We start from the raw sequence: 24,756 nt of genomic DNA on the forward strand, positions 1-24,756 counted from the left end.
TGCTGAATGTTTGGTAATGTCATTGAATGCGTGGGTGCCTGGTGATGCCATAGAATGCATGGTGCCTGGTGATGTCATAGAATGCAGGGGGGCCTAGTGATGCCATAGAATGCAGGGGGGCCTAGTGATGCCATAGAATGTATGGGTGCCTAGGGATGTCATAGAATGTGTGGGTGCCTGGTGATGTCATGGAATGCATGGGTGCTTGGTGATGAATGGAATGCTGAATGTTTGGTAATGTAATTGAATGCGTGGGTGCCTAGTGATGTCATAGAATGCATGGTGCCTGGTGATGTCATAGAATGTGTGGGTGCCTAGTGATGTCATAGAATGTGTGGGTGCCTCGTGATGTCATAGAATGCATGGTGCCTGGTGATGTCATAGAATGTGTGTGTGCCTGGTGATGTAATCGAATGTGTCTGTGCCTGGTGATGCCATAGAATGCATGGGTGCCTGGTGATGTCATATAATGCGTGGGTGCCTGGTGATGTCATCTAATTTGTGGGTGCCTGGTGTTGTCATAGAATGTGTGGGTGCCTGGTTAAAGAGTTTTATATAGCGCTGGCTAGACCCGAAGGTATCAGAGTGCTTTCCATAAGGTTCCACAAAATTACACGGTACATTAGAATCAGGTAACATGAGTTGCTGGAAAAATATTTCAAGAGTATAAATGCAAGGAAGCGTAAGGGGCAAGGAAGGCGGGGTAGGGGAAGATAGGACAGGGAGATAAAAGGAAATCTGCCCCGAATCCGGCTGGGTAGGGGGCGGCTAAGGGGGAAGTCCACAGCCCATCTCCTCTTTAGCTATTATGTAGCTCCGCCAGACCTGGGCCAAGTAGCCAGTTCTCGGTTAAGAAGCAAAACATTTTAAACAGTATAGGAAGATGAGAAAAGTGGAATGTAGAAGGGGTGGGGGAACGGAAAAAGCGGTAGGGGAAGAAAACGACAGAGAGACGAAAGAAAGTGTACTCAAGGTCTGGCTGTGTAGGTGATGGTCGCGGGGGAAATCCACATATCTTTTAACTAAGCTTGAATAACCCTACCTTTGATTATACACCTCGGCTAATGGACTTTCAATTACAACACTCTCCTTGTGGGGAATTGGGAGTGATAACACACTCACACTGTTGGGATTTGATTGCAATGTGGGGACCTGTACCCAGGTTCCCACAGGGCAACATCTTTAAAATGATTAAAAAATGACTTCGAGAACATATGTGTCCATTTTTTTACAACATGTTTCTTTAAATTGTATTGTTAGGAGTCGGACCTGAATTTAACACACCTCTATTTTTCCAAATGTGTTCAATGAAAGTTATCTTTTTTTCTAATTATTAAAATAAAAGTTTGTTTACATGAAGCGATTGAATTTAGGCTATTTATGTCTGAAAATTGTTTGTGGTTTTATAAATATTGCTTAAGACAATTAGGGTCAGGTTCAAGTCCTGGAATACTTCACTATTGCCATTTGATCCCAATCTGTCATTGCACTGCGCTGAGATCGGATGCAAAAGGATATGATCAATTTTTGCAAATAACTTTGAGACATCTATGCCTGTTGTTACACTTTAATGAGTGTATCAGGAATACCAACTCTTTATGTTGTTTTGCCTTTGTTTAAGTACTATTATGCACTATGAAATACGTTTAATTAGATGATGGCTAGATGAGTGAGTGTTTAACGCTAAGTGCTACATTCTTGGATACAGTGAACAGAAGCAATGTTATGCCCACAGAATTGGGAAGTATATTTTTAACAGCAGCAGGATGTTCTTTTAAAATTAGTGAACGTCTTAGAAGATATATGTATAAATATTGTGATAATATTTATTTTTAGTGATTTAAAGAGCAGTATAAGGTGCAGAGAATAGAGTGGCTACAAGATCACCCGCAGAGACTGCACCAACGGTGTCGGTGGAGGAATCGCCATTGTCCACAAGAACAGCATCAGGGTTTCGATCAGCACCGACGACACCCTCAGCACTGCCAAACACATGCACTTCCAGATGCACACAGACCCCAACACCACCCTCAGAGGCATCCTCTTCTACAGACCCCCTGGCTCCCGACCCAGTTCAGCAAGTCCATCGCCGACTTGATCAGCATGCACGCCCTGACCTCCCCGACTACATCCTCCTCGGAGACCTGAACTTTCACCTTGAGAACAACAATGACAGCAACTCCACCACCCTGATCAACAACCTCGCCAACCTCGTAGTGAGGCAGCTCGTCATAACGCCTACCCATTCCACCGGACACACGCTCAACCCCGTCTTCTCAAGCTCCCACGGCTCCTTCATTCAATTACCACCGAACTCCTCTGGACCGACCACCACTGTATCCACTTCACCTCCCAGAAACCCACCACACAGCACCGCACCCAACAGATCCCCCGCTGCTGCTGGAGCAAAATCAGCGAAGACCAACTACACGCAAACCTTGCTCTCAGCCCACCCACTGTGCCCCCAATATCGACGATGACGCTTGCAACCTCCGACACTGGATCGACGGCTGCGCCAACACCCTTGAACCCGCTGAAGAAACCCACCCCCAGAAACACCAGCAAGAGAGCTAGCTGGTTCACCCCAGAACTCCTAGCCTCCAAGTGAACCTGCCAGAAACTAGAGAAAAAATGGCACAATGAAAAGATACTGGACAGCCTCGCAGCCGAAAAAGACGCCATACGCAAACACCATCAACTCATCAGGTCAGCCAAGAGGACCTCCTTCAAAGACGGCCTCGACAACAACTCACACAACAGCAAGGAGCTCTTCAACATCGTAAAGGAAATCTCCAACCACAGCTCAAACACCAACGACATCCCGCCATTGCAAGCCTTTTGCGACTCCCTCGCCACCTTCCTCCACTACAAGATCACTGACATCCATGACAGCTTCAACGCCCAGACAGCCACAACAGACATCAACACTCCAGACTCTCCGCACACCATCGACCATGACCCCCTGTAAGCCTGGACCAACATAAACATCAATAACACCATCAAGACCATGAGCACTATCCACTCTGGGTCCCCATCAGACCCTCTTCCGCACCACATCTTCAACAAAGCCAGCAGCTCCATTGCACTCCACCTGCGCAACATCATCAATCTCTCCTTCGAGACCACGACCTTCCCAGAGAACTGGAAAAAAGCCAAGATCAACGCCCTACTCAAAAAACCCAAGGCGGACCCGAGAGACCTCAAGAACCTCCGGCCCATCTCCCTGCATCCGTTCCCAGCCAAGGTCATCGAGAAGATCGTCAACAGACTGCTAACCCGATACCGTGAGAAAAACAGCATCCTGTACACATCCCAGTCAGGGTACCGCAGCAACCACAGCACCAAGACTGCCCTCATCGCCGCCACCGATGACATCAGGACCCTGCTGGAGAACAGTGAGACTGCAACCCTCATCCTCCTGGACCTCTCCGCCGCATTCAACAATTTCTGCCACTGTACACTACACACACGCCTCCACGACGCAGGGATCTAAGACAAGGCCCTTGAATGGACCACCTACTTCCTCTCCGGCAGAACCCAGAGCGTCCGCCTCCCCATTCCGATCCTAAACCTCCAAGATTATCTGCGGTGTACCCCAGGGATCATCCAGCAGCCCGACACTGTCCAACATCGACATGGCCCTGCTCGCACAAGTCGACCGACAGCACAATCTCAACATAATCTCCTATGCCTCCTATGTGGAGAAGTGTGGCTCACTGGTTAGAAGCGGCAGACCCTGAAGCAGAGATCAGGCCCGGGACCAGGGTTCAATTCCTGACGCGGCAGGGTCTTGGGCTTAATGTCCGCGGAGCCGATAATTCTCTCACCTCGGCGCCTACTCTAATCATGGGTCCCACGCTGCAATTCTGGGCAATAGTTTGCTTAATCTCCACAATGGCCCCTACAATGCTGGGATGCCGGGCTTCACCTTGGGGGTGCCCAGGAGGGGCATCTCACAGGGAGAGCCAGGAAGGGTTCCACAGCGTTATACAGCACCGGGACACCCTGTTGCTGGGGCAGCTGTGCGCTTTACATTTACATTTACATATGCCGACGACACTTAACTGATCCTCTTCCTCACCAAGGACCCCCTCACTGCCAAATCCAACCTCCACGAAGAAATGAAGGACGTCGCTGACTGGATGAAGATCAGCCGACTGAAGCTGAACACGGACAAGACGGAGGTCCTCATCCTCGATTTCAACCCTCTAGCCTGGGACGACTCCTGGTGGCCTACGGCACTGGGAGCAGCACCGACACCCACCTACCATGCACACAACTCTGAGTCATCCTCGACTCAACACTGTCCATGACCAAGCAAGTCAACGCAGTCTTCACATCCTGCTTCACCACCCTCTGCATGCTCCGCAAGATCTACAGGTGGATGCCGACAGATCCAAGAAGAACAGTCACCCAGGCTCTCGTTAGTAGCAGACTTGACTATCGAAAGGCCCTGTATGTGGGGGCCTCGGCCAAGCTCATCAAACAACTGCAACGCATTCAAAACGCATCTGCACTTCTGATCCTCAATGAACCACGCCACAGCCACATCACCCCCCACCTGAGAAACCTGCTCTGGCTCTCCGTCAACAAGAAGATTTCCTTCAAGCTCCTCATCCATGCACACAAGGCACTCCACAAGACCGGCCCAGCCTACTTCAACAGACAACTCTTCTTCTACATCCCCAACCAACAGCTCCGCTCGGCCGACCTCGCCCTCGCCAAAGTCCCTTGCATCCGAAGACCAACCACCGGTGGCTGATCCTTCTCCCACCTCACCACCAACACCTAGAACACCCTCCCACTGAGCCTACGACAGACCTAAGACCTGCTAACCTTCAGGCGGCTACTCAAGACCTGGCTGTTCGACCAGTAGCACCCCCCTCCTTTTTCCCCCAGCACCTTGAGACCCTCATGAGTAAGTAGTGCGCTATACAATTTTTTGATTGATTGATTGAGTGGGCAGCAAAAGTGTGTGACGAGGGACAGTGTGGGATGCCTAATTGTCCACTTTTTCAAGTTGTCTGATACCTTTACTGTAGGTTATCTTTCCTAGTGAATACTGAGTTAAACAGAAGAGTTGAATTCCTGTCGTTATGTCTATAGCTTAGAATTGTGCAAATTATTGGTTTCTTGTTATAGGAACCTGTTTGATTAGATGAACTTAAACAAAATGAGATATGTTGGTTGGCTGAGGAAAGAGAATTTACTTGTTGCAAACTCGGGGGCACATTAAGATAACGGGCGGATCACCACCGCCCGTATGGCAGGGGCGAGCCACCCAACAAAAACCTCTGTCTGCTACTAATTTCCCCCAGCCACATTACCATGGTGGGGGGACCCCTGTGGATGGGAAGACCGTCCGCCGGTTGTCCGCCGGTAGGCAATTCGCCAGATTTCCTACCAGGCGGAAAAGCAGTTTACATGGTGGTGGTGTCTGTTAGACACCGCCAGCCATATTACTATGAGGGCGGAAACAATCATTTCCGTGGCAGCATTGCTGCCATGCAAAGGCATGCAGGAATAGCTTGTGGGGTCCCGTTGCGGGCCCCCAGGGACTCTGGAGGGTGGGGGTGCACATGGGGGGTACCTATGGTATCCCCTTGCAGTTCCATGCACTACATGGCAGGCACAGCGCGTGCCTGCCATGTTGTGCATGGAAGTGCACCACATGCCTTCCTGGCATTGTGGCGGCGATGCTGAGTGCACCGCCCGCCACAATGTTAGGAATGCAGGATGCGCCCGCCACAGTGGCGGGCGCATCCTAATGGCACCCACGGGACCCCCAGCCTTATGGTAGGCGGTCCCTTTTTACGACGGGATGGCGGGTGGACAAAGTCTGCCCGCCATCCTAATGTGCCCCCAGGTGTCTAGTCGCAAGACACACAATTAATGGCCTGCGTGCTCAAACAATTTATCAATAAATAAAGTAACAGATATCTAAAATGTATCAGATATTTAATGTTTTGTTGGGATCCATTAGAAGTCAAACGAAAATTTCCACAATAACCATATTCTTTGCTTAGACTCACGACCTTTACAAATGACCTATTTTCTTCAATGGCATCCAGTTTCACACAAGACCCCATGCATTTCTGGTTCCCCTTAATCAGGGGCAACTACTAACAAACAATGTTCTGAACATTAGTACAGAACATGGGTACCATGTGCACATCACCGCATGTGCTCATGTCCTCAATCAACTCTATTAAAAAAGAAAATTGCATTTATGCGCACCCTTACATATACAACATATACAGGATCATAACGTGCACAGAATCAATGAATGAATGATAACCGAATCATAAACGACTGTCACACCTTGTGCGAATGCAGAACACAACAGTGCCTGTTAAATAACAAACTACAGGCAGCAAGGTCTAGAAGCCCCCAAGAAGGGGTTAGAGGCTGGTAGCAACAAATGGCTGTACCTGGAACCGGAGCAATCCGGACAAAGGGGGAAGAAGTTAAGGAAGATGAACCCATTAAGCAGGGCACAAATTCTACTTTCATTTTCTAAATGAGCAAGTCTGAGAGGGATAGGTTCAAAAGATTTGAGACAGGTTGGCTTTATAGAAAAAATAAATGGAAAAGAAATTACAAGAGTATTGTTTTACTCGGACCTGGTAAAATCGGCCATTGATAAAGCGGCCAGTGAGATACTTCAGGAAGGTATAAGGCTAATCCCAGAAAGTGAACTAAAGGGAAAACCCCAACTAGGAAGTAGTTTCCTAATGTGCCATGCAGGCCTTGGTAGGAGACAGGTGAATCTACTGAGGGATAATGAAGAAGCGGGTAGCGTCCTGTATGTAGTGGTAAACAACCCAGTAAATGATCACTCCTGGGGCAACTGGAGCCAAAGTAGAAGCCTCGCAGGCCCCTCCCAAAAGTATATGGAGGTAATGGATGAAGGTGGTCTAAGTGAAGTGGAATAGGAAGAGAGGGTGTCGCATGGCCCAAGTCTCCTATCTTGGAACATCAATGGCTTAGGAAATGAGATAAAATAGGAGCAAATAAAGAAACTAGTTAACAATGTGGAAATTGCTTGTTTACAAGAGACTTGGCTATGCGTTGAAACCTTAATTTTCGATGGTGACCTCCAACTAAATCGCCCAGCAAAGAAAAAAAGATTTGGATGCCCGGCTGGGGGGATCATGACCCTTCTATCGACAAAAGTAGTAAGAAAAGCAATTAGGCTAACTGCGAAATGTAAATGTCTATTGTTGTGTAGAGTAACCATGCTGACCCAGGATAAGAAATTTGGAAATGTAATTGTTATAAATGCTTATATGCATTGGGCAAATGTTGTAGAGTATGGAACTGAGATGGGGAATTTTAAAGAGGATATAGACTCCCTACGCGAAAGTATGATTCAGACGTGTTTCTCACTATGGGGGATTTTAATCATAAGCTGATTCCAAAGGAGGTTGACCATTGGCACAAGGAACTACTGGACGCCTACGGAATAAACCATGCCAAGATTCCAGCTTGTGAAACCACGAGGCAGGACAGGTATCTCGTAAATTTTCTAGGGACGAAGGGTTTCCTCTACCTAAATAGCCGATTTGAAGCAGATTGCCCTGCAAAGAAATCTTTTAAAATAGGTTCACAAAACTGCCCAATTGATTTTGCATTTATATTCGCCTGGAATTTTCCTTTAGTACGAAAATTCAAGATACCCCAAAGTGAAGGCAGCAATCACAACCCGTTGCTATTGAATATATTTGGGGAACTAGGGAATATAGAGAGAAAGTGATCCCACAACAAGTTGATTACCCCAAACGAGCATCAACAAGGCTGACGGAAGATTATTTGGAAAAACGAAAGAATTTCCAGCATAATATAGAACTGGGGGTTTTAGGGAGTAAAAATCTGGAATGGTATGCGAAGAAGATATACCAAATAGTAGAATGCCTCAAAAAATAACTTAAAAAAGAGAAAAGAAAAGAGGCAATAAACCTGGTTAACCGACCTAAATGGTTCTCGGTCGACTGCCAAAATAAATAAAGGAGATAAGATCAGTGACAAGAAGCCAAAGGAAAAAGTTTAACCGAGAGAGACAAAGCTATCTTAATAAATTGAAAAATGAGTATAAAAAGATGGTTAACGATGCAAAAAGGTTGTACAAAGAAAAATGTTGGGTGAATCAAAAAACCTAAGGCAGTTTTGGAAGCTGGTAAAAGCAGCGTCTGTTCCCTCGGCAGGAGCACTGAACTGTGTAGTTAGTGAGGCAGCCTGGATAAAGTATCTGAAGGAACTGTATGGAATCCAAGGTGACCCTGTAGCGGGAGAACCCCAGACTTGGCAAGCACCAGAAGAATTTAGTTCAGACTTCACTGAACAGAATGTAGAAAGTATAATATTGAAACTGAAACTAACACGAGCAGCTGGTCCAGACAATCTCCCGGCAATAATACTGAAGTCAGAAATAAAGTGGTGGGCGAACTTCTTTTCCCAATTGTTCCAAATAATATTAGCAAAAAGGAGAATGCCAAGGAACTGGAAGGGTGCTGTAATCAGGCCAATCCACAAAAAGGGGAGCATGGAGGCACCACAAAATTATAGGCTGATCAATCTCGTGGATATAGGAGAAAAAGTTTTTTCAAAGATAGTCCTGAATCGGTTAAATGATTGGGTAGAGGAGTTCTCAATAGTTCCCTCTGAACAGGGGGGCTTTAGAAAAGGGTACTCTATGATCGATCACTGTTTTTCCCTATGGTCAATGGCATGAAAGTCTACTTAACAAAATAGTAAGCTTTGCTGTGGCTTCGTAGACTTTCATGCAGCATTTGACTCAGTAGATCGGAACTGTCTTTGGGAAACTCTTGTAAATAATAATATACCCAGAGACATGCTGGCCATAATAAAAGAATTGCATCGAGACAATTAGGCACAAATAATTAAGGATACTGAGGGGTCATTAACGCCAAAAATACCTATTGGAAATGGCCTGAGACAGGGCTGCGTTTTGGCCCCTCAGTTGTTCTCTATAGTTCTAGCCGATTTACCGGCCTGCTTGGAAGTTGAAAGAAGCGTAAGTCCAAGAATGGATGGAAAAAAAGTGCCCTGTCTATTGTATGCTGATGATTTGGTGATATTAGATCAGACTGAATTGAGCCTCCAAAGAAAGTTGAATTCTTTTAGACAATACTGTGTAAGGAAATTTTTAACAGTAAACCTGGAAAAGAATAAAATCTTATGTTTTGGGAAAAAAGACATTAAGTTTAATTGGTATTTAGATGACCTAAAATTGCAACCTGTCAATGAATATCGCTATCTCGGGATGTGGTTTGATGAATCCCGAAAGTGAAACACGCATCTTGTGGCCCAGAAAGCGAAAGCCATAACATAGATCGCTAGCCTGAAAATCTTTAACCTCGATTATGGTGAAATGTCTCACCGACCGCTATTAAAGGCATTCAGCGCAATGATTCCCCCACAGGTACTCTATGGTACAGAAGGCCTTTATTTAAGCAGTAAAGGTGTCTGGGACCTGGAGGAAGGAAAGTGTCTGAAAACCTTGTTGTCCCTGCCACGATCATCAATGATCCAAGCAATAAGATCCGAGCTAGGAACAACAGCCTGGAGGGTTCAATCCCAAATGGCTTTGCTTAGATTTTGGAAATGGCTGGACAAATAGAAAGGCCAGAAAGTATCTCAATGGTGCAGAAGTGAGATCCAATTCAGAAATCTAAGGAGGACAAAAACTAATAGGAAAAAAATTGAACAGGCATGTGAGTGTTTAAAGGTTGAGATTAGCCAAGAATCCCTGCAAGTAGAATGCACTAAAAGTGACTTGAAGTACCAGGGGCAAGAAGTATCAAGAAGATCAGATATGGAATACTTGGCCAAGAAAAAATCTGTACAGTTCATGATGGAATCCTGGTCTAATGAAAATTGGTTCCCCTACCTGGATGTTCTACCGAACCATTGTTATAGGCAGGAGATTCTAAGATTGCGAATTGGTATAAACCCGTAGTTGGTAAACGTAGAATCAAAAACAAAAATTTTGGACCACAAAGGGTGCTGTAAGTGCTGGCTGGGCACAAAAGGTGATATGTTGCACATCCTGCTAGACTGCACATTCAAGTCAAGTCAAGTCAAAACAAGCTTTATTCGATTACGTTTGAAATCATAAAAGCGACAAAACAGCATATATTTAAAAGTTAATTACAATTTGATACGATTCATGAAAGTTACAAAAGCAAAACAATTTAGTAAAATTCATGGAAGTTAAAAAAGCAAGCAATCAGGGGTTCAAATCTGTCAAAGTGTCCACTGTACATACATATGAGGGTTCATGTCAGTATAAATCATACACAGTGCAAAAAGTTAAAAAATGGTTAAAAGATCAATTGCAGGGAAACAGGGTGATAAAATCACCCTTCCAATTGTCTAGGGGATAGCATCCTGGTCCTTGTACGCATGGCAGCAACCAGGAAGCTAGCAACCCCGGGAATTGTCCTGGTACTACCTAATAACTGAAGATAAAGTAAAGCAGGCCGTACCTGGACGAAACCTGCATCTCGTAAAATGGGGGCCAAGAACCTCGATCTACTCACTTTGTAGTGGCTACAAAACATAACGAAATGCATGAGGGTTTGCTCAGAGAAGTTATCACAGCTACACGGGGTAGACTCATCAGGAACGCCCCACACAGGAAAATCACCCAGGGAGTATTGGATTAAATTGAACCTAAATCTGATAAGCAAGTGACGATGGAATGGTCTGCTCACGATTTGTAGATAAGGTTCAATTTGGGGCGAAGTCAGGAGTAGAAAGTTAGCTCTGACTCTTGGTTTAATTAATTCTTTCTCCTCCCGTGTTTGGACTGCCCTCCTCATAAAGTTTTCTTTAATCCATTTCAAATCTCCCTTGAGTATAGTGTTTGGGTGGCTGAACAGATTTGGTCTGCCGAGTCTGCCCATCTCCCCCTTTATGTATTCCAGCCACGGGATTTTTGAGGCGTTATCCAAGGTCATGCAGTCCCTGAGAATTTTGTGGGTCAGAGTGATGTCCTTGTTCAGCCAAGTTTTGGTCCAACACACGAGGGGCGCTAGTTGGAGCGAATCAGTGAGATATCCCAGCCCTAATTCAGTGTGTATTGAAAGGACTGGTGTGGATTGTGGAACGCCCAATAAGGACCTAAGAAAGTGATTTTCTGCTGTTTGTAGTTTGCCACAGTTTGAGTGGCCCCACAGTGGGGCTCCGTAGGAGGCTATAGATAAACATTTGGTTTTGTAAACCTTCAATAATGCCTCCATCGGTCGAGACCCAAGACGCTTGGCAAAACTCAAAAGTGCAGAGGTGGATCTGGTGACAGCTAAAGATTTCACATCCACCTGTGGGGTCCAAGAGCCCTTCTCTTCGAATATCACACCCAGGTAAGTAAACACTTGTACTCTCGAGATGCCCTCTCCACAGCAGCTAAAGGATTTCAACTTTTTTGGTCTTGGTCGCTTCCCTGCCAGCATAATATGTGATTTTTTGTTATTGACCAAAAGATCTAGCGAGGACATTATCAGCCTTATTCATCAAGGCCGAATCAGCTCGCAAAGGGCCAGATTCTGAGAATCTGGCCCTTTGCGAGTGCGATTTTTGCATTTGGGATTCAACATCCCAAATGCAAAAATCGCTATTTACTAATTCGCATATTTGCGAGGATTTACATTTAAGGAATCTCTATTTGAGATTCCTTAAATGTAATTCATCATCCATTTTACAATTGCGAAATCGCAATTTCACGCCGCATTTTACCACGAGGTCAAACCTCGCGGTAAATTGCGAAAACTCAGAAAAATGCATTTAAATGCATTTTTCTGAGTTGCACGTTACACACACACATGCCCAAAGGACATGTGTGTGTGCAACACCTGTGTTATTTTCCATGCAGGGGTGCTACAGGGTGTCCTTTGGACACCCCTGGCACCCTTGTACTCGCAATCTCATTTGCGATTAGCTAATTGCTAATCGCAAATGAGGAATCAGTGGGAATCGCAATTACTATTGCGATTCCTACATGAATACCGTTTTGCGAGTCTCAAATAGCGATTCCTTATGATTCGCTATTTGAGCCTCGCAAAACGGCCCGTACATGAATCAGGCTGAAAGTGACCAAATGCGTTAAGGAGCCTCTGTAACCCCACCCCTGTGCGGGCTAAAAGCACCGCATCGTCCGCATAGAGGAGTACGGGAACTGCGGACCACCCCACATGAGGGATATCGGGTGTAGACCCCTCCAGGGCTTTATCTAGGGAGTTGATATAGATGGTAAACAGAAGTGGGGCTAAGATACAGCCCTGCCTAACACCTCTTCTGGAACTAAATGGTCTGGTGATTTTGCCATCACGGTTAGTTCTAATAGTAGCTGATAGGTCTGCGTGGAGTGCGGCCAGGAAATCTACTAGAGGGGGATCAATCCCAATACCGGCCAGTATGGCCCATAGCTTGGCCCTATTGACCAAGTCAAAGGCCGAGGAGAGGTCCATAAAGGCCAAGTATAAGTGACCCTCCTTTGCCATGGTATATTTACTGATCAGCATGTGGAGGTTCAAGCACTGCTCTATTGTACCTCTTTTCTCCCTGAAACCGTATTGCAGGTCAGAGAGCACCCCCTTCTCCTTAATAATGTCGCCTAGTCTGTGTAGAATGACTCTGCCAAGAATCTTTATGGCAGAGTCTATTAGCGAAATCGGCCTGTAGCAGGCCGGGTCTGATCTAGAGCCCTTCTTAAATATAGGGATGATGGTTGAGGTGGACCAGGTTTTTGGAAACCCCACAATGACAGTTGAATTAAAAACATTAGTAAGGATTTTAGCCCAGAATAGTGACTACGAGCTTTATAGGTCTGCAGGGACTCCGTCTGGGCCCGGTGCCTTATGTTTGGTCATTTCTTCGATTGCCCTGATAACCTCAAATTCGGAAAAGGACAAAAGAGGAGGTTCAGTAGGAGGCTGATGGGGATGGCTGGAAGATCTGCACTGTTATAAATTTTGCTGAAATGGTTCACCCAGGCATCCTCTGGTATCACGCAGTCCAAAACAGTGTTGTTAGAGGAGGCAAAGTAAGGGTGATTTAAGATCATCCAAAATTGGGAACTGTCTCTCAGTACACTGACCGATGTTAAACTGTCCCAGGCCTCACTTTTTATTGTTTTTTTGCGTGTCTCGGTAGCCTGCCTATATTCTTTTCTGAGCCGACCCACCAACTCCCTATCTCTGGGCTGATGTTTAAGGGCCTGGAGCAAAGCATTGTGTTTTTTTGAGCACTCCCTGTCGAACCATCTAGGGCTAGATGAAACCACTTGATTCTTTGTGGTCGTCAGGTCATGGTTAATTTGTGTGCATATGGAGGTGAAGGAAGTAATGATGGCTGTTCCCTCACTTGTACTATCCGTGCAGGTTTTAATGTCAGCTTGTCTGTTCTGTAGAAGGTTGTCCATGAAGTTCTCCGGGACAACCCTTGCCCAATTTAATCTGCGGCCCTGCTCCCAAGGGACGAGGGCATCTCCACCGTCCCCCAGACGCTCAACCTGGGTGGCAGTGTTGTCGCCCATGTCCAGGGTCAGGACTACAGGATTGTGGTCGCTAAAAGGGGAAGTACAAACTTCATAGACTACCGCCATGTTGGTTAGGCCGGGAGTAGTAAAAATATAATCGATGATTGTACTGGCATCCCTGCCTACAAAAGTCGGTGCCCTCACTTCACCCCAGGACCCTTCAGCCTCATATAAATTTAAATTGGCAAGTAGGTTTTCTAGGTCCGCCCCATGCGCGGTGTGCTCAAAGTGAGTACTAACAGCTCCCGGAGGGCCCAATACCTCCATGGCCAAACAACCCCAGCCACATGGGTGAACGTTAAAATCTCCCAATAACAGGATATCGAATGCAGCGTGTTGCTTTGACTTGTATGATAATAAAAACAAAGATAGGGACTTCAGATGTGAACAGTTACTATCCCTTGTGGGGGCATTATAAAAATTAATTATCAGGATTAGAGGCGAGTTTGGCCTGACCCACTCAATGCAAAGGATGTTGTCAGAAGTGCAATCAATCTTCGTGGTGACCCCCGTCAGTTTTAAAGAGAAGAGAATGTGCAGCCCTCCTTTGTGCCTTCCGCCCTCCCCTGGGATTGCCTTGACTGAAAAGCTCCGGAACTCATCCAGGAAAAAATTGTCACTGTCGTCCCACGTTTCTTGGAAACCCAAAATCTCATATTGGGACACGAAATTTAACCATCTAGCGTCCGTGGCTTTCTTCCCTAGCCCTGCGATGTTCCAGCTTACTACTGATATGTGGCAATTCCTACGAGCAGTGGTAGCCTCCGTAAAAGGGGGCACATTAGATGGTTGTCAATCGTTGGAATCCAGAGGGGAATCAGTAGAAAGGGGGGAGAACCTATTAGTGAGTAAAATCCCTGCCCCCTGGCTGCCAATGTGGTGTACTTGGGTTGGTGGGGCTACTACGGGATTAGGACTCACCCGCAGTAAGGCCTGTTGAGTTTGGTATGATATATGTGGCGGGCCCTTATCCATCCAGCTTTACCTAGATGTGGGAACGGTGGGTGGGAAGGTCTTGTCTCGGGATGTGTGGGAGGGGGATAAAAATACCCTAGTGGGAGTGGTCTGATACCGTCACCAGCTAGCTCAGAACCATCCCATAGAAGAGTGTCTGCTATGTTACCTCTGTCAAAATTAACAATAACACAATCCCCAGGAATACATTTCGCCATCCTACCCACCCAATCCACCCTCCTGGCAGCTATGATGTGTCTGCCCACATCCACACTCCCGCTGCTGAACTGTGAGCACCAGTTTCTAGTTCTGTTTAAGAGCTCGTGTTCAGTTTCACTCTGTTGTGGTTTGAGGCGCGGGATCCCGGTCAAAATAACAACTAAGCGAGCAGCGTCCGGTGGGAGATGCACTGCCCGGGTCAGTCTTTTACGAGGGTCGTTGAGTTTGTGCCCCTGTCCTGAAGAAATCGATGCCACACTTGCTGCCCCATCCCCCGCACTGGCCGCTGTTTGTGCCCCCCTCAGTGAAGCAATCTTATCGTCATGTGCTGTGACCGTAGCGGCACAGTTGGTGCTAGATGTTTGCATGTGCGAGCTAACTTGCACATTGGCAGTGTCGTTAGTTGTTAGAGGTGTCCTCCCTTGTTGCTCAGGTATTGGATTATTTTTAAAGTGCGAATCACAGAGTAAATTGCGATCATGTAAGAGTTTATCGATCTTGTCGCATTTACTCATGCTATTATTCACGCATGTTTTAAGGGTGTCCACAATATCTTTCGCTATGTTTACCAGCAAAGGTTCCACCCGGGATTCAAATAAGCCCTCAATTACTTTGACCAGATGGGCGTGGGCATCCTCAGAGATCAGTTTATCCGCACTACCTGAGTCACCCTTGCGGATTGTCCTGCCTCGTTTGTGTTTGGCTTTAGCTGGTATGTTATTAGCCAGTTCATGGTATACAGTTTCACTACTGGATTGAGGAGGAGGGGTAGTGGTCCTAGATGCGGGAGGAATATTAGGAGCCCTTACGACAACACTGGGTTCTAATGGAATATGGGAGGCGGACTCGGGAACAACTATATTGTTTAGGTCCCCCGGCTCTGTAGTAGGCTGATCAAGACCCAGTTCTTTTTCCGCGTTTGCTATTTCATCATTCAGAGCCCCCACCGCAGATGTGAGGTAAGATATAATAGACTCTGCTTTCCTGGGTACCTTGGCCTTCTTACCTTCGCCCATATTCACAGTCAGCTTGCGTTTCCCCATTGTGAGGGCAGAGTCACTGGCCCTGCCCTGCCTCCTCCTGCCAACGACTGCCAAAGACTGTCCCGCCCTTGTCCCGGGCTTCTCCCGGGTGCTTCCCGTGCGCTCCCGCGTCGCGGGGGGAGTTGCTGCAGTATATGCGCCGCCTGGCGCCAACTCGCGGTGTGCGGCTTCCGGCCGCTCGGGATACTGGGGGTTGGAGTCCTTACTTCCCCGATCTCCGGTCTCTTGGTCTGCGGCGGCGCTCGAAGGCAGAGAGCGCCGCAGCTGCAGGCAGGCTGATGCCGATGCGAAGCGGGACCCCTGGTGAGTTGTTGTGTCCCCCGCTCTGCCGGGGGAGTTGCTGCAGTATATGCGCCGCCTGGCGCCAACTCGTGGTGTGCGGCTTCCGGCCGCTCGGGATACTGGGGGTTGGAGTCCTTACTTCCCCGATCCCCGGTCTCCGGTCTCTTGGTCTGCGGCGGCGCTCGAAGGCAGAGAGCACCGCAGCTGCAGGCAGGCTGATGCCGATGTGAAGCGGGACCCCTGGTGAGTTGTTGTGTCCCCCGCTCTGCCGGGGGAGTTGCTGCAGTATATGCGCCGCCTGGCCAAATGACTGCCTGCGACTAGATAACTACTTAAAGATCCCCTGGCTTAAATATTTAGCCAATACTTTTGGGGTCCTATTCTAACTATCATGAAAAATCAAAATGAAGTATCTGGTTTGTCCAAACAGGAGTTAAAGAGTACCTTCCTGCTCCATAAGAACGAACTCAGGCTGAAAATAGCAGGGAAGCAAACCGCGTATCAGCTTTACCTTCTGCATATAGATATGGGGGGCTTCCAAACTTACCTTTCACTTGTCACGAGACCTTCCCATCATTATGTTTTAACTGGAATGAGGTTAGGCCTTGTGCATCACTTGGTTGCGTTCCCTATGATGAAACAGATCACTGTTTCCCCATGCCCTTGTGATGGGAACACAAATCAGAGCACCTTGCACTTTTAACGTTTATGCCATTTGTACTTGTCTTTTAGATTTGCTCATCTTAAACCATTGTTTAAAAGTATGACGCCAAAACCACTAATGCTGCTATGACCCTACTTTCTGCACTAAGAGAACCTGAGATTTGTTTTTATCCTGCAACATCTATTTGAAGTTCAATTAATGCCAGGAAGAGTGTGTTGTTCTAATGTAATGAACCATCTCCCTTATGGCTGGGGATGGTCTCACTAATTGAGCACCTTGCACTTTACACGTTGCACTTTCTGAAGCCTACGTGCCCTGGATTTCTGTTACCAAAAATCTTGTAATGCTGCTATGAGTTTATTGTTTACATTAGGAGAACTGACGCAGTTTATGATGTTTTAATGGAATCAGTATTTGTATGTCATTTTCATTATGGATGTCGACTTTTTATCTATTGTTCTTTTATGTAAAGTGATAATATATTGTGCTTTTGTGGTTGGTTGTTTCAACCGGATAAAGCTTATTGAATTGAATTGACCGCTGCACTACGCTACGCTACGCATGTTTGCACTGTGCTAAGTGCAGTTTGCGTAGTGCAAACTTTGCAAACTATGCGAACGTAGCGTAGTGCTTTGCCCAGGGTTAGTCTCAAGGCACTGGGGGGAGGGTGGGGGGGGGGGCTCCGTCATCCGGAGAGCCAGGTCTTAAGGCATTCCTGAACTGGAGCAGTGTAGGGCTTTTCCGAAGGTGTAGGGAGAGGGGGAGGTGGTGTGGGGGAAGAAGGGGGAGGGGAGGAGGAGGTTGTTTCAGGTCAGGACTGCGAGGTAGGAGAAGGACTTACCACCCGGTCTGCTCTTATAGATGTTTGGAATTGTGGCCAGAGAGAGGTCGGCTGATTGGAGGTATCTCTTGGGTGGGTGGAAGGAGAGGCGGTTGTTTACGTATGCTGGCCCTATGTTGTGGAGGGCCAAGAATCTGTGCGTGAGGAGCTTGAAGGTTATTCTTCTTTTGATGGGGAGCAAGTGGAGATCTGTCTAGGGTCAGTATGGCTTCAGCCTCTGGCATGTCTGGAGCTTGCAAAATCTTATGATGAATCCGGCGTTGAGGCCATTGCCATAGTCCAGTCTGCTAGTGATGAGGGTGTGCGTGACCGTGTTTCTGGATTTGGAGGGGATCCATCTGAAGGTTTTTGGGAGTATGCAGAGGGTGTTGAAGCAGGGCGAGCATACAGCTTTGATCTGGCAGTTCATAGTGTGTGATGAGTCTAGTATGATGCTGAGGTTTTGTGCATGGTCTGTCAGAAGGAGTGTGAGGGGGTTTCCAAAGGCAAGGGGCCACCAGGCATAATACCATGCAGAGGGGGTGAAGCCAAGGATGAGGACCTTTGTTTTCTCTGAGTTGAGTTTCAGGCATCTCTCCTTCTTCCAGGGGGCAACTGCTTTCATCACTTCTTGAAGGTAGTGCCTGGTGATGTTGAGTTCCTTGGTAAGGGAGAGGATGAGCTGGGTGTCATCGGCTTAGGAGACAATGTTGAGCTCATGGGATACTCCACATCTGGTCTCTGTTGGTTCTGGGAGGTAGGTCAGGAGTCTGATTCAGTGAGTTCTGCTTGTGAGAAATGAGCGTGTCCCGTCGAGGGCCTTTCCTCAGATGCCGGCGTTGTGGAGTCTGGTGGCTAGTGTGCAGTGGGAGACAGAGTCAAAGGCAGAGGAGAGGTTCAGGAAGATGAGGGCCGCTGTTTGGCCCTGGTACAGGAGGACGCGGATGTCATCAATGGAGGCGGGTAGGGCGGTCTCTGGGCTGTAGTTGGTGCGAAATCCAGTTTGGGAGATGTCCACGACCTTGTCGGCTCCAATGAAGTTTGCTAGCTGGGTGCTGAAGCCTTTTTGATGACATTGGCTGCGAATAGAAGCAGTGAGATGGGCCTGAAGTTCTTGCGGTCTGTCAGGTTTGCAGAGGGTTTCTGCAGGAGGGTGTTTCATTTAGCGTGATTCCAGTTGTCGGTGAATGTGGCGGTCTCTAGTGAGCAGTTGATCGTCTGGCATAGTTTGGGTGCCACAGACATGGTGGCCCTGTGGAAGATGTGGGGAGGCAGGGTTGTGAGGATGCTCCGGAGAGGATGTTCATAATGGTCTTTAAGGCGTCTTCTGTCGTGAGTGGGTGTCATGTTTTAAATTCCCTTTCTTACTGTGCATTTATACATATTATGTAGGTTAGAATTATGTGGCTGAATAGACTCCATTTGTATTAGCACTATGAACCCCACTGAGTTATCCTTGCGGCATGTAAGCTTTGTTGGCTTGTGTGCCTCCATCTTGTAATTTACGACTACTAAAAGTCTGTTTAGGCCGTATCCACACTAGGCACCATTTTGCTTTTTGCCTGCTTCAGCAGAACTGTAAAACAGTATACTGTTGTTATTCTTTCTCAGTTGTCTAATGTTGAAGTCTGATTTGCTAATGAATAGATGTCGTACATACCTTTCTGTACGTATAGTTCTGCTCCCACGTTAGGAGACGTTGAGGCCCATCACATTGGCCTTGGAGTACTGATAGCGCACCTGTCTGGCAGGTGTTAGCTCATCTCTCTGTACCCCCTTTGTTCATGCCCAGCTCAGGCCAGTACTTTTTCACCAGAGGTGTGGCTGACACCCCCAGAAGGGTTTATCATGTATTAGCACGCCTTGGGGAGTTAGTCCCGCTCGGCAACCATCTTAGGGTGAAGTCCTGACCTGGGGTTCCTCTGCGGAGCATATATTCAATAAAGTAAGTTTGCATTCTCTACTGTCTGACCAACTCCTCATTTGGGAAGGCCTAACAGGTGGTTGTGGAAATAGCCTGTGGGATCCTACAGTGGCCCCGTCTTTCACAGGGTCCAACTGAGTATGGTCTGCGGAAAGGGGTTGCAGGCTGAACTGCTGGGCCAGGTCCTCCCTGGAAAAGAAACAAGCATCCTGGGACCGGTTTCAGAGTAACACCCCTTTGGCCAGGCGAGAATAAATCTAAGCGAGGATGCTTTATTAATGTCTGAGCCTTGCATTCAAAAAGCCCTTTTATCGGATGCTTGCATACATTGATATATAAGACAGATGAGCTAGTGAGAAGGATTTTCTCCCTTGTTGTACTAGCGCAAGAACCTGGAAGGAGGCCTAAATGTTATATGAAGATTTTTTTCCCAGGTCAGTGTCTTTTGGTTCCATTTCTTGAAGATTCTTTCAAAAGTGGCTTTGGGGGTTGAATGCGAGACATTTAGCACAAGGGTCTGAGCTCTGAAAACCATTTCGGGTCAATAATAAAGAACTAAGGCCCTGATTAACAATGGTATTGAGATTCATTGATTGGAAATTCAGGTCCCTGATTTACAAAATTTACAACTGAAATTGGAAACGCACTTACACTACAAATTGTGACATCATGGGGGAATTTTATATTATAAAATAATCTACCAATGGTGACATTTGTGGGTGATCAATGGCATTAATTTGTACCAAAGTAGGTGAGGGACATGGGCATCTCTACCCTGTATGCATTTTGCATGTGCTTTTTGACACTGGATTTGGTTGGAAATTTACACCTGATAAATGTTGTAGGATGGTTAGGAAGGGATAGGGACCACCTCCAAAATGAGTAGGGGATCCTGGGAAACAGATATTGAATTAAAATAAATAAATGCAACCAAAACAAATCTATCATATGCAAAAGATATGTTCTGTGCTTGAAGGCCTGGGTAAGCTCAGAAAACGAATTATTAAGCATGCTGCTTAATTTCTGTTTTTTATGTCACATTTTTGCATGTGGAAGACTCTAAAAAAGCCAAGCAGGTCGCAGTAAACTGGATGTGCAATAGATTTGCTCAGAATGCTCATTGTGTCAAACTCTTTTAAAAATAAGGCCCAGATTTACTAAAAATGTAAATGGGAAAACCTCATTTTTTATTGAAGTTCTGACACAATGTTGGTCGGAAAGGCTCCGACAGTCAGCCGGATTCTCCTCTACTGTGTTGGAACCCTACCAACCAACTCAGTCGGTTTACATTCCGATTGACCGATTACAATGTTTGCAGTCAGAAGGTAAACTGTGCAGTTATTCTGAATCAGTTCCGACCGGCTCTCGGAGTATCCGTGTTTTTTCGGATCCGCATTGTAGACTCCTATGAGCAGCGTTTCCTACCACGTGATTACAATATCGATTTCCAACTGCCTTTCCGAGTCAGCCTGTCTAAAACGAAAAAGCAGTTGAAAAGTAAATATAGGGGCCACTAGCAGGGCCACCTTCATCCTGCGTCCTTATGTTGGTGTCTGAGTGGGTACCTACGGGACCCACTGTAAAACCATGCACTGCGTGGCAAATACCATGGGGTGTCTGCGACGGGGTGCACTATTTTCCCTACACCTCCCATTTCCGAACAGTTGCCTGTGTTATGGCCAGTTGTCAGGCAGACCACGAGTTCCCATACGAAACAATGGTTATCTGGCTGAACAGTGTTTGGTCGCGTCGTAATTGGTCAGGTGGAACCACGAGTCGGTAAGTCTTGATTCTGAGATGGTGTCAGGCGGTACGTTTCCGACCAATATCGTAATTGGCCCCTTAGTCATTTTTGGGATCTACAAAGACACTCAAATGAGATTTGCATGTTTTTGTAATAAAATGTAGTGAAACGATCAAATTATACTGCCTTTCATTACCTTGCATCAGGTAGAAGTCACATGGCTAAAACATGGGCATTTCGATGTAGTGTGATGCAAACCCATATGTACCAAGACTTGTTAACATGAATTTGTGCCAAAATAGTACTCCTAGCTGTGGCTGACATAACAAGGAGAAATATCTTTTTTTACTGCTTGGTACTTCCTTTTTGCACAATTGATGTATTCCGCTGCACATATTAAATTATTAAAAAGCATCAAAGGTTAGTTTTTTGCACAGAGAGACCCCTAAATACAAAACGACTATTCTTCCCACAATGCAGGCACTGTTGGGCCATGGCACTAGAGTGATCAAGCCGAGAGGTGAAACGCGTTGTTTCCTGCCATTAAATTTCATGCACCAGCAATTTTGGAGTGTCGAGTACGTTTCTTTAGACGAGTATGGAAACTTGTTTTTCAATATACAGGGTGACCGGGAGCCCTACCTCGACCCACCCGTGAGCGGAACTGCCAAGTTACCGGAACTGTTTGTTTGCGCATGTATATATATATATATATATATATATATATATATATATATATATATATATATATATATATATATATATATTACCTACTGGCGGTCGCCAGTAGGTATATATAGTTAGGATTTTTTCCCTATGGGATTTCTGAAAATTCTATGTCTAATAACTTTGGCGTTTGTGGACAGAATCGGCTGAAATTTTCAGGAAAATGGCACATTTTGTTTCTGAGCAGCTCCTGGAAATTTGGGGGGGGTTCGTCAAGGGGGGGCCGAGAAAAAAGGGGGGTCCCAAAACGCGTTTTTCCCATGTTAATTTCCATAGGGCGGTTGGACTCACTTTTAGCCCGAACGGCTGAATGGATTTTCACGAAACTTGGCAAAATTGTAGGGACTGTTAGCCCGATGTGCCTTTGCTAGGTCTCAATATATGTGCTTCAGTGGATTTTGAGAAATTAACGTTTAAATCAAGATATATATCTGTAACAGCGCTCCGGGCAGCGATCCGGTTAGCGAACCTTTCGCGTATCGGAACTTTGCGATGCGAAGCTGATTGGCCCTCCGGTGTCTGTCAACATTCTAAACAGTCCGGAGCGGCCGCCATCTTGTCTCTCGGTAGGATCGAGAGACAAGAGGAGGCCAAAACAAAGGGGGAAATTACCATAAGGGGGCATAGTAGATCCTCGTTGACCCCCTAGGTTTTATGTGGAGGTTTTAAAAGGGCCTAGGAGGGTCCAAAAAAAAAAAAAAAATTTTTTTTTTGCGTGGTAAGCGCCAAGTTCGCGAACCGGAAAGCGTTCTGGGCAGCGAACTTTATGGATAAAAGAATGAAAGACTTTTCTAATACTGTATGTTAATTATTTGTTGGTTTTGTTGATTATTTTTTAATTTTTTTATTTTTTAAGCAATTATTTATTATTGTGATTGTGTTTCAAAATTTAATAACATTTCTAACATTTAACTAGTTTATGAATTACATATAAAAATGATTAAAGACTCAAACAATTTTTTAATATTACATACAATTTTATTTTTCGGATTGTTTTTCAAAATTTAATACAACGTCTAGCATTTCACTGTCTGATATGTGTTCTTGTTCAGTGAACATAAGTTCCAACATTTGACCGTCATCATAATGAAGTAAATGATCCACAGATTCTACACATTGAACTAATTCATGGTCCCGTGATTCATCCATGAAATCTGAGTCATCATTGTCCTCAATAACTTTTTCTGTGTTGTTCTCCAGAACAATTTTGAAGGAAACATTTTGCTCACCTTCCATTTTATTGCTGTAATTTGCATAAAAAATAAATATATCAGTAGAGATAGGGCACTGTTGGGTTTAAGTTCAGACAGGCACTTGTGAGTTTATAACAGAGAAGTAATCTATGGGCACTGTATGGTTTCAGGCGTGAAGTAGTACTATTAAAAAGGGCCTGTGAAGAAGCCTAAGTAAATTCATAATTATACCACAGAAACCTAAATCAGTCCATAATTATAATAAAGAAGCCTTTCTCAATGTCTAACTCTTACAGAGGGATAGTATATAACTATCTGAAAAAGTTTACCATATTTACTTATAGTGCACAATATACTTCAGTTTTAAAAATAACAACTTACCTTTAGAAACAAGTTGATGTTATTAGTGATATTCTAAATGATATATACAACAACAAGTAGTAGTCAAAATGGCTGTGTTTCCTTCTCTTCCTTTATATATATTCAGGTATATAACCAATCAAATGTCAGGTAATAAAAGTAGAAAATGAAAGTAACATTTTCATTGGTTGTCAATTCCAACACTTCAGATGTGTTTTGTGAAGTAATTTACCTCACGGTACTTAGAGAGGTCTACAGGCTTCATGGCTAAATGGAATTTCAATCAAATTTGTGAAAATGAAAGGGATTGTTATGTAGTATGAGCTAATCTATATTTGGTGAGAGTGACTCTAGTCGTTTTTCTGTAAATTACTTTCCCACCTTTTTTTTGGACCGCTATCCGGGAAGCGGCCCGGTTCGCGAACCTTAAGCGTCACGGGAGTCCACCATTTTGTGTTTCGGTCGCATTAAGATACAAGATGGAGGGCAAATAATGTTTAGAATGGGTAGAAGGGGTCATGGTAGACTTACCTTGACCCTCTAGGTTTTCTGAGGGTGGCTGAGGAGGTTTATATGTGCGGAAAAAAACATTTTTTTTAAAAATTCCGCGAGGTTAGCTTTCGGTTCGCGAACCGGGTAGCGCCCCGGGGAGCGAATTTTGTGGAAAATTAATGAAAAAAGTTAGAAAAAAATAATAATTGTGAGTGATCAGATGAAGGGTAGCTCTGAGAAGAGCTTTTGGGTTTATGGTACATTTAGGTACTTATAAGTAGGTACCAATGCACAGTCTTAAATTCAGAATGAAAATTCTGTTGCCCTCATCTGAGAAGTGAACTCCATCTCCTCTGTAGATATCTTGCATGTAGTAACGCAAGTTATTGTTGTACAGAGAGCCCATTCCATGGTCTCTCATGAAAGCTGAAACAGATTTGTTTACATGCTTCCTCGCTTTCTCAATTTGTGGACAAAATTGGTTGGACCACCTCCATTTCTGTCTTTGGCATATATTGGAATATACCAAGGCAGTTTGAGGAAAAAGTGCCATTAATTGCTCAAAGGTGTCCTTTAAAAGCATTTCCAGACCTACCCCTGTCAAAGTGCCCAAATCATTACCTCCACAGTGCACAATTAACAGGTCAGGTTTTGGCAAATGCATAAAGGTTTTCACCAATGGTATCAATTGGTGACATTTTAATCCTCTTTGGCCCAACCACTTAATTTCCACATCTTGTAAATTGAGGTTAGGTAAATTTCTGTTTTCAGCATACC

Source organism: Lissotriton vulgaris, chromosome 1_1 (assembly GCF_964263255.1).
Source record: "Lissotriton vulgaris chromosome 1_1, aLisVul1.2, whole genome shotgun sequence".
Lineage (NCBI taxonomy): Eukaryota > Metazoa > Chordata > Amphibia > Caudata > Salamandridae > Lissotriton > Lissotriton vulgaris.